Consider the following 7,271-nt stretch of genomic DNA (forward strand, 5'->3'; position numbering starts at 1 on the left):
TGGTGAAGCATCTGCTGGGAAGACTGCCCAGGGAGGGTGACGCACCCCCTCCCTGCAGCTGCAGTGCTATTTCGGGCTGTTGATTGAAGAATCCGTGTTCTCACGGATAAAATCACATCCTGGGGATGGTTTTATTCCCTCCCTGGCCGCGCTAGGTACAGTAGGACCTGTGCGTCTAACAGCTTTGGCCCAGTTGTAGCGTGTTCAGCCGACTTTTGATTCCCCTCCCGCGTCCCAAGCTCCAGCCTCAGAGTCGCACCAAGGATTCTGCCCTCGGGTTATGCTGATTCCGGCCACCCAAATGCTGGAAGTGCCAGAAGACCGGGTTTAGTATCAAAGCACAGAAACAGTGACTTGAGACGTCTTTTCCGAAAAGGGGGTCCCTCGTGCTCCCACCGAGTGCTAGGTCACGAGAAGCAAAGTGCACGCATAGCTGTGGTGCCTCTCACACAGGATTATTTTACTTTATTCGTCTAGATGCTGACAGCCCTTTACTTAAAATTGCCATTCCAGGTTGGGTTTTCATAACAAATTAGTGAGCAGAAATGTTTCTTCTGGAGACTTTTTGTTTTGTTTATTTTTGAGAGAGAGTGAGCAGGGAAGGTGCGGGGGCGGGGAGGGCAGGGGGCGGACAGACAGTCCAGAGCGGGCTCCATGCTGACAGCACAGAGCCCACTGTGGGGCTCGAACCACGAACCGTGAGATCATGACCTGAGCCAAAGTCAGATGCTCGACCGACTGAAGCACCCAGGCGTCCCTCTCCTGGAGACATCTTGAATCTGTTTTTAAGGCCACGCTATCGATCTAGATAGGAAATGCCGTGTCAGGCATGGGTCCCCATCACCTCAGTTTTACCACATCTTAAGTGTAGAGGGAGGATTGGATCTAAGCCTCATGCAAGTTGGAAACTGGCGACTAATTCCCGTCTGTGAAAATGAGTGCAGGCGAATTAATGTGACACAAATCCAACCTGACCAAATGAGGTAAACAGAATGTTTTAAGTCTTGAAACTGGTAATTCATGGAAGATGTTGGCCTGGCCTGCAACGAGAAGCTGGTGGATGTTTTAGGGGCTACCTAGCAGACTAGGGCGTCCATATTTGGGGTAAGGTTAAGACCATTCCTTGAACACAAGTCATACTTTTGGTTTATACTAACTCAGTAGTGTTCTATAGTTAGATTCACCCAAGTAGCCTTTGAATTAGTGATACTTCGGGCCCACCTGTACGGGTTCTGGTTATACTGTTTTAGGGGCTTACATTTTTGTTCTAAGGTTTTTCCAGATGATTCTGATTGGCAGCAACGGGTGAGAGCCGCTCCTCTGTGGTCTTGTTCTAAGAGGCTTTCTACTCCAATTGCGGTGGGAGGACCCCTAGCAAGGGTGTATTCATGTTCTGTAACAAATCCCACCACTTGGTGTTGGTCTTAGTCCCCTCGGGCTGCTGTCAGAAAATACTAGACTGGGCAGTTTATAAACAACAGATATTTCTGTTTTGGATGCTGGGAAGTCCAAGATCAAGGCGCTGGCAGATTCAGTGTCGGGTGAGAGTCTGCTTTCTGGTTCAAAGACCGTGCCTTCTGGCTGTGCGTTCCCAGGGCAGAGGGCCTGAGGGAACTCTCTTGGACCTCTTCTTATTAGGGCACTAAACCCATTCATGACCTAATCCCTTCCCAAAGGCCCCACCTCCTAATACTATCACATTGGGGGTCAGGACTTTAACAGGATTTTCGTGGGACACATTCACACAGTGATTGTCTTACCACACAGGAGCTGGGTGGCTCAGTTGGTTAAGCATTTGACTCTTGATTTTGGCTTGTGACCCCGGGGTCCCGGAATCAAGCCCCAGAGTCCACGCTCATTATGGGTGAAGGCTGCTTAAGATTCTCTCTCTCCCCGCCGTTCCTCTACCCCGTTTACGTACATTCTCTACAACAAAAACAAAAAAAACACATCATTTATTTTAGTTCTGGAAGTCAAAAGTGTGATACCATTTCACTAGGCTGAAATGAAAGCATTGGCAGGGCCGGTCTCCCTCCAGAGGTCCTAGAAAAAACCATTTACTTGCCTTTCCCCACTTCTAGAACTGCGTCCTTTGGCTTGCGGCCCCTGCCTCCATCCTGACGGCCAACAGCAGAACATTCTGCTTCCGGGTCACGCCTCCTTGTGCTGCAGTCAGGTCCCCCCTGCCTTCCCTTCTAGGGAACCTTGTGATTACATTCAGGGCCCCACCCAAGATCCCATCTGCAAAGACCCTCTGCCAGAGAGGTGACACTCACAGGTGTCAGGTGTTAGGACTCTGAAATCTCTGGAGGCCATTAGCCTACCACAAATGGCAGTAGGTAGAACTCATGGAAATGCTAAACCCTGGCCCCAACCTGGGACCTACTGAATCAGAATCTGCATTTCAAAAAGACTTACTACACACGAAATTGAAGCGCAGTCCCACGGGGTCCTACACCAGGAATTCTCCAATAACGAACATCGATTACAAATGGAAGGGGTGTTTTCCTGGGAGCCTTTTCAGGTGGTGCTGGGTGACCAGTTGACCAGTCATTTTCCCAAACACCATAACTAAGTGTCATCTAAACAATGGTGGTTTCCAGATTCTCACTGAAGCCACCAGCCCTAAGCACCAGGATGGCAGAGCTCTTGCTTGATTTCCATAGATCGGCACAAGGCTTGCCACGGCCACAGAAAATGGTTCAAGTTTTTAAAAGCTGCGTAAGGGAGATAAATGATGTTAACGTAAGTAGCTTATGCGAACATCAGTTTTACTACCCAGCTGCAAGTGTTCTTGGGGTAGCAAGTCAGGTATCAGAGCGGGGACCTTTCTCCACGCGATCTATACTTGTGGCGATTTGTTTACCTTCAGGTACGGAACTGAGAGGGAAGGAAGATGTTATTGACCACAGACCCCAGTATTGGATTTCTCCCATATTTAAGCAACAAGGGGCAGAGTTAAGCCCTTTTAGAATGGTAATTTCACAGAAGGAAAGCAGAAAAGACCTAGTTAATACTGGATACAACATGAAATTAAAAACGGCTTCTGGGAATCACCGCAATGGTCGGAGCCTCTGAACGATGACAAAGTTGGAAGGACTTTGGGACTGTCAATGCCCGGGAAGGCCACAGGAGGGCAGCAGTGCCCCGTCATGCAAAGGCTGACCGCTTCAGTTTAGTGCAACCTTTTCTAAAATGAACCTGGAAATGATGAAAGCAACATCACTTAGGAAAAAAAAAAAAAAAAAAAAAAAAAAAAAAAAAAATTTAAAAATAGATGGTGCACAGGCACTTGATTTTTGCATCATTTCTGGGTGTCAGTAGACTATGTTAAATCCTGCTCTTTAGTGGAAATATGCAAATATTTAGAATACGCAAGGAAGCTCATTCTTGGTTGCAGCTAGTTGGCAGGCATCACTAAATTTTAGACTACTGAAGTTGCCTGTTTTCCTTAAACCAAGCATATTCCTTAACAGTGCAATTCTGCCTTACCCTCCTAAGCATTCCTACAAAAGACTTTTTGTTACTTCTCCCTGTATATTTTATGATAATTTAAAAAATAGGGTGTGGTTTCAAATTAAAGCCCAATAAAATTTAATTTCATTTATAGAGAACCTAATTGGGGTGCCTGGGTGGCTCAGTCGGTTAAGCGTCCGACTTCGGCTGAGGTCATGGACTTCGGCTCAGGTCATGATCTCGCAGTCCATGAGTTCGAGCCCCGCGTTGGGCTCTGTGCTGACAGCTCAGAGCCTGGAGCCTGTTTCGGATTCTGTGTCTCCCTCTCTCTGACCCTCCCCCGTTCATGCTCTGTCTCTCTTTGTCTCAAAAATAAATAAAGGTTAAAAAAAAATTTTATAGAGAACCTAATTTACATCAAATGTTGATATTGTAAAGACAGCTTTTGTTTTTTCTTAAACCAAGCTTTGTTAGCCATGCAACAAGACCATGATTTTAAGTCTTAGACGTTTTCGGGTTTATTAAGTACGCTGAATGAATAAAACCTCGATTTTCTTTTGTAAATATAAGCCTGTGTCATTATAAACTTGTAAGTCACTAATGCAGAAGTTCTCAGCCTTAGCTGCATATTAGAATCACTTGGGAAGCTGGGAAAATCTCTATGCCCAGGCAGGCCACATCCCAGATCAGTTACATAAGAAATCCAAGAGGGGTGGGACCCAGGCATGGGTAAAATGCCCCGTGATTCCATGTGCAACATGGTTCAGAACACTGAGGCCTGATCTCAGACATTTAGCAATCTGATTTAATTCGAATCTGCAAAAAAGACCAAGAAAATTTTTTGTGCAAACAAAAGCAAACCCTGTTATTACACAAATCAAACTTTCTACTTTCATCATTGGGGCTTCCACGTGATGTGGAAGGTATCTGCCACCAGATACAGGCATATAGACACCCGGTTAACTCAAGGTTCGGTAACATCACAAAGGCTCTAAGAGCTGGGCGAGTCGGGAGAAGCTTCACGGAACGGGCAGTAGGAGCTGAGCCTTGGGGAAGATGTCCAGGACCCGGCCAGGACTGCTACAGGCGACAGTGAACCAGGAACACAGCCCAGCACGTGGGGCAGACGGTCCGCTCGACGGACAATAGGTTCTTTGAAGAAATGGAGAAGTCTTCGGAAGGCAAGTTGGGATTTAATTGTAGAAAGCTTCAGGGTGCCTGCGAGAAACCTTGCACTTGACGCCGTGCACCTGGGACTGAACACCTCTGAGCAGGAGGGGCCCAGGACGGGCTGGGCGAGGAGCCTGGACACATTCAAGGCTCTGCAATGTGAGGGGCTGCAGTGGAACGTGTATAGAAGTCGGGCCAAGTACAAGCATGCTCTGCTCTGAGCTAAAACACACTGGAAATGAACGCATCGTCACAAACGAAAACTCTCCCAATCTTGGATTTTATTTTTCACAACACTTGAAGATCCCATTTTCAAAATATGAACAATAAAGACCCCCCCCCCCCACATGGGACTTCTCATCTCACTGCAAATACATTCTTCCGGTTTTAGCAACCTTTCACATATGCTGCTTTCCACGTCATTAGAGAAACTTTTCATTTTATCCCATATATATAAATGTATATAATGGCATATATAATTGCCATTATTTGAAAAACAAAATTTAGATTTACATATCGAGAGCAATTTTGTATCAATATACAAAATAAAACAAATTTGAAGCAGAAACTAGTATAAAAGTCTGTTTTGGAAAAACAACGTAACAATAACATAACAATTTTTTTGGAAAATAGCATAACAATCTTTGGTTGCAAAAGAGTCAACTGGGCTTGTTAAAAATCAACAGTACAGCCATCTCTTGTTCCTGAGCAAGTGCTACATCCCTGAAAAGTATGTGCAAATGGGTATAGTAAAACTTCATCTCTGTACTTAATTCAAAATTCCTGTTTCTTTCTGCTCAAGCGGATCTTCCCGAAGTACCTCACGATCCCTCAGGAAGGGGACACTTACAGTGCATCATAAACATGCTTTATCCGTAAACCAATACTTGTAAAACATGATTCCCAATCATGTCCTTCTCAAGGCAGCGTTTCTTTGGCCTAACTTATGCTACTAACTATGAAAGTGCAAAACAAAATTTGTAAAACTGTACTCTGAATGTGAGTGGCCGTCCCTCCTCTCTGCCCAGTGGCTTATTTCAGACTCTGCCTGGTGTAAGGACTCAGGTCACGGTCAGTGCCACCTGAGCCCCAGGGGCCACTGCAGCCGTTTGCTTTCTGTCCCTTTGTTCGGCCAATAGCGGACAGTTTCCTTTCTTGAAATAATGTGGCTGAATTTTTACTGTTTTTAGCAGTTAAGGTGAGATGCACGTAAGAACTAAGATTCTGATACAACCTGAGGTTATCGGATGGACATATTCCTGCCAAAGTCACTACTTTTACATGACATTGTTTAAAGGCATCGTCTTATTCAAGTACAGGGAGAAAATCACCCGTTGCTGGAATTTAGAGTGGAATCTAATTTTATTAAAGAGCAGAATCATCTTAGAGAAAATTATAGGCCACAGGTTCACTCTGTACCCCCAGCTGCCATTCCTTTTATGAGTGTGAGAACTCTCTAAAGTTGTACAGGAGTTTCCAACGGATTCTGAATTCCTAACTGACTTCTCTGTTTACTGACGTTTGAAAAAGTGAAGAACAAAGGCCATAAACTTTCTAGTTTCTGGAAGTCACCAAGAAATCACAAATAGTTAAAAAACATATAGAATTCAACCCTATTTACTTTGTTTTCTGATAATATTCTCAGTTAAGGAAGTCAAACTTGTTCAAAATCCCAATTTTCAGTGTTCCTCTTTTTAATGTGAAGGGTGAGAGTAGCATACACATATTTGAAAGACTTTTTACACTGAACAATATGTAAAACATGTCTTAGAGTTGTGGAGAGAATGAATCTTAAGACTTCTCATTAATCTTTTTACAAAAAAGATTTGTCACTTTCTTTACAAAGGAAATGTAATTTATTTTGCACTATAGTTGTCTAAAGTTGGAAATTTCATTTTAAAAAATAATTTCCGCACCTAAATACCGGGGATATTGTATTGAGTTGCCCTATAAATGCACGTGTTATTTTAAGGAGAAACAGGCCAGATGTTGATACCCAAATGCATATACGGTTCAAAGAAGCATCGAAAATGGTGAGTACATTCAAAGCACATTAAAACGCTAGCACGATGGCTTAATTAACAGTTGCATTCATGGAAGTGGGGGAAAAAACCCTAGGGAATAGTTTTTATACATCCTTTCTCTCCCCCTTTCTGGTTTTATTAACTGACACGTAACATTGTGTATAAGGTGTAGGAGCATAATGTGAGAATGTATATACTATGAAAGGATTACCACAATGAACTTAGTTCACATCCATTACTTCAATTATAAAAGCGTTTGTCTTCTGCTCAGCAACTCTCCAAAAATACAATATACTACTGACAGCAGACTGAACGATAATTACATCCCAGCACTTGTTAGTCTTAGAACTGGAAGTGTGTCCCTTTTGACCACCTTCAGCCGAATCTGCCCCCCACCCCCCAGCAACCCCCAATCTGTTTCTAGGGTTTGTTTTTGTTTTGTGGGTTTGTTTTTTTTTTTTTCCTTTTAGATTCTACAAATGAGATCATACAGTATTTTGTCTTTGTTCGACCTTATTTCACTTAGCAAAATGCCTGAAGGTCCGTGCATTTTGTGGCCAACAGCAAGATTTCCTTCCTTTTTCATGGCTGGACAGTCTGCCACCGTATTTGGATGCCATG

Source organism: Panthera leo, chromosome F3, assembly GCF_018350215.1.
Source record: "Panthera leo isolate Ple1 chromosome F3, P.leo_Ple1_pat1.1, whole genome shotgun sequence".
Taxonomy (NCBI): domain Eukaryota; kingdom Metazoa; phylum Chordata; class Mammalia; order Carnivora; family Felidae; genus Panthera; species Panthera leo.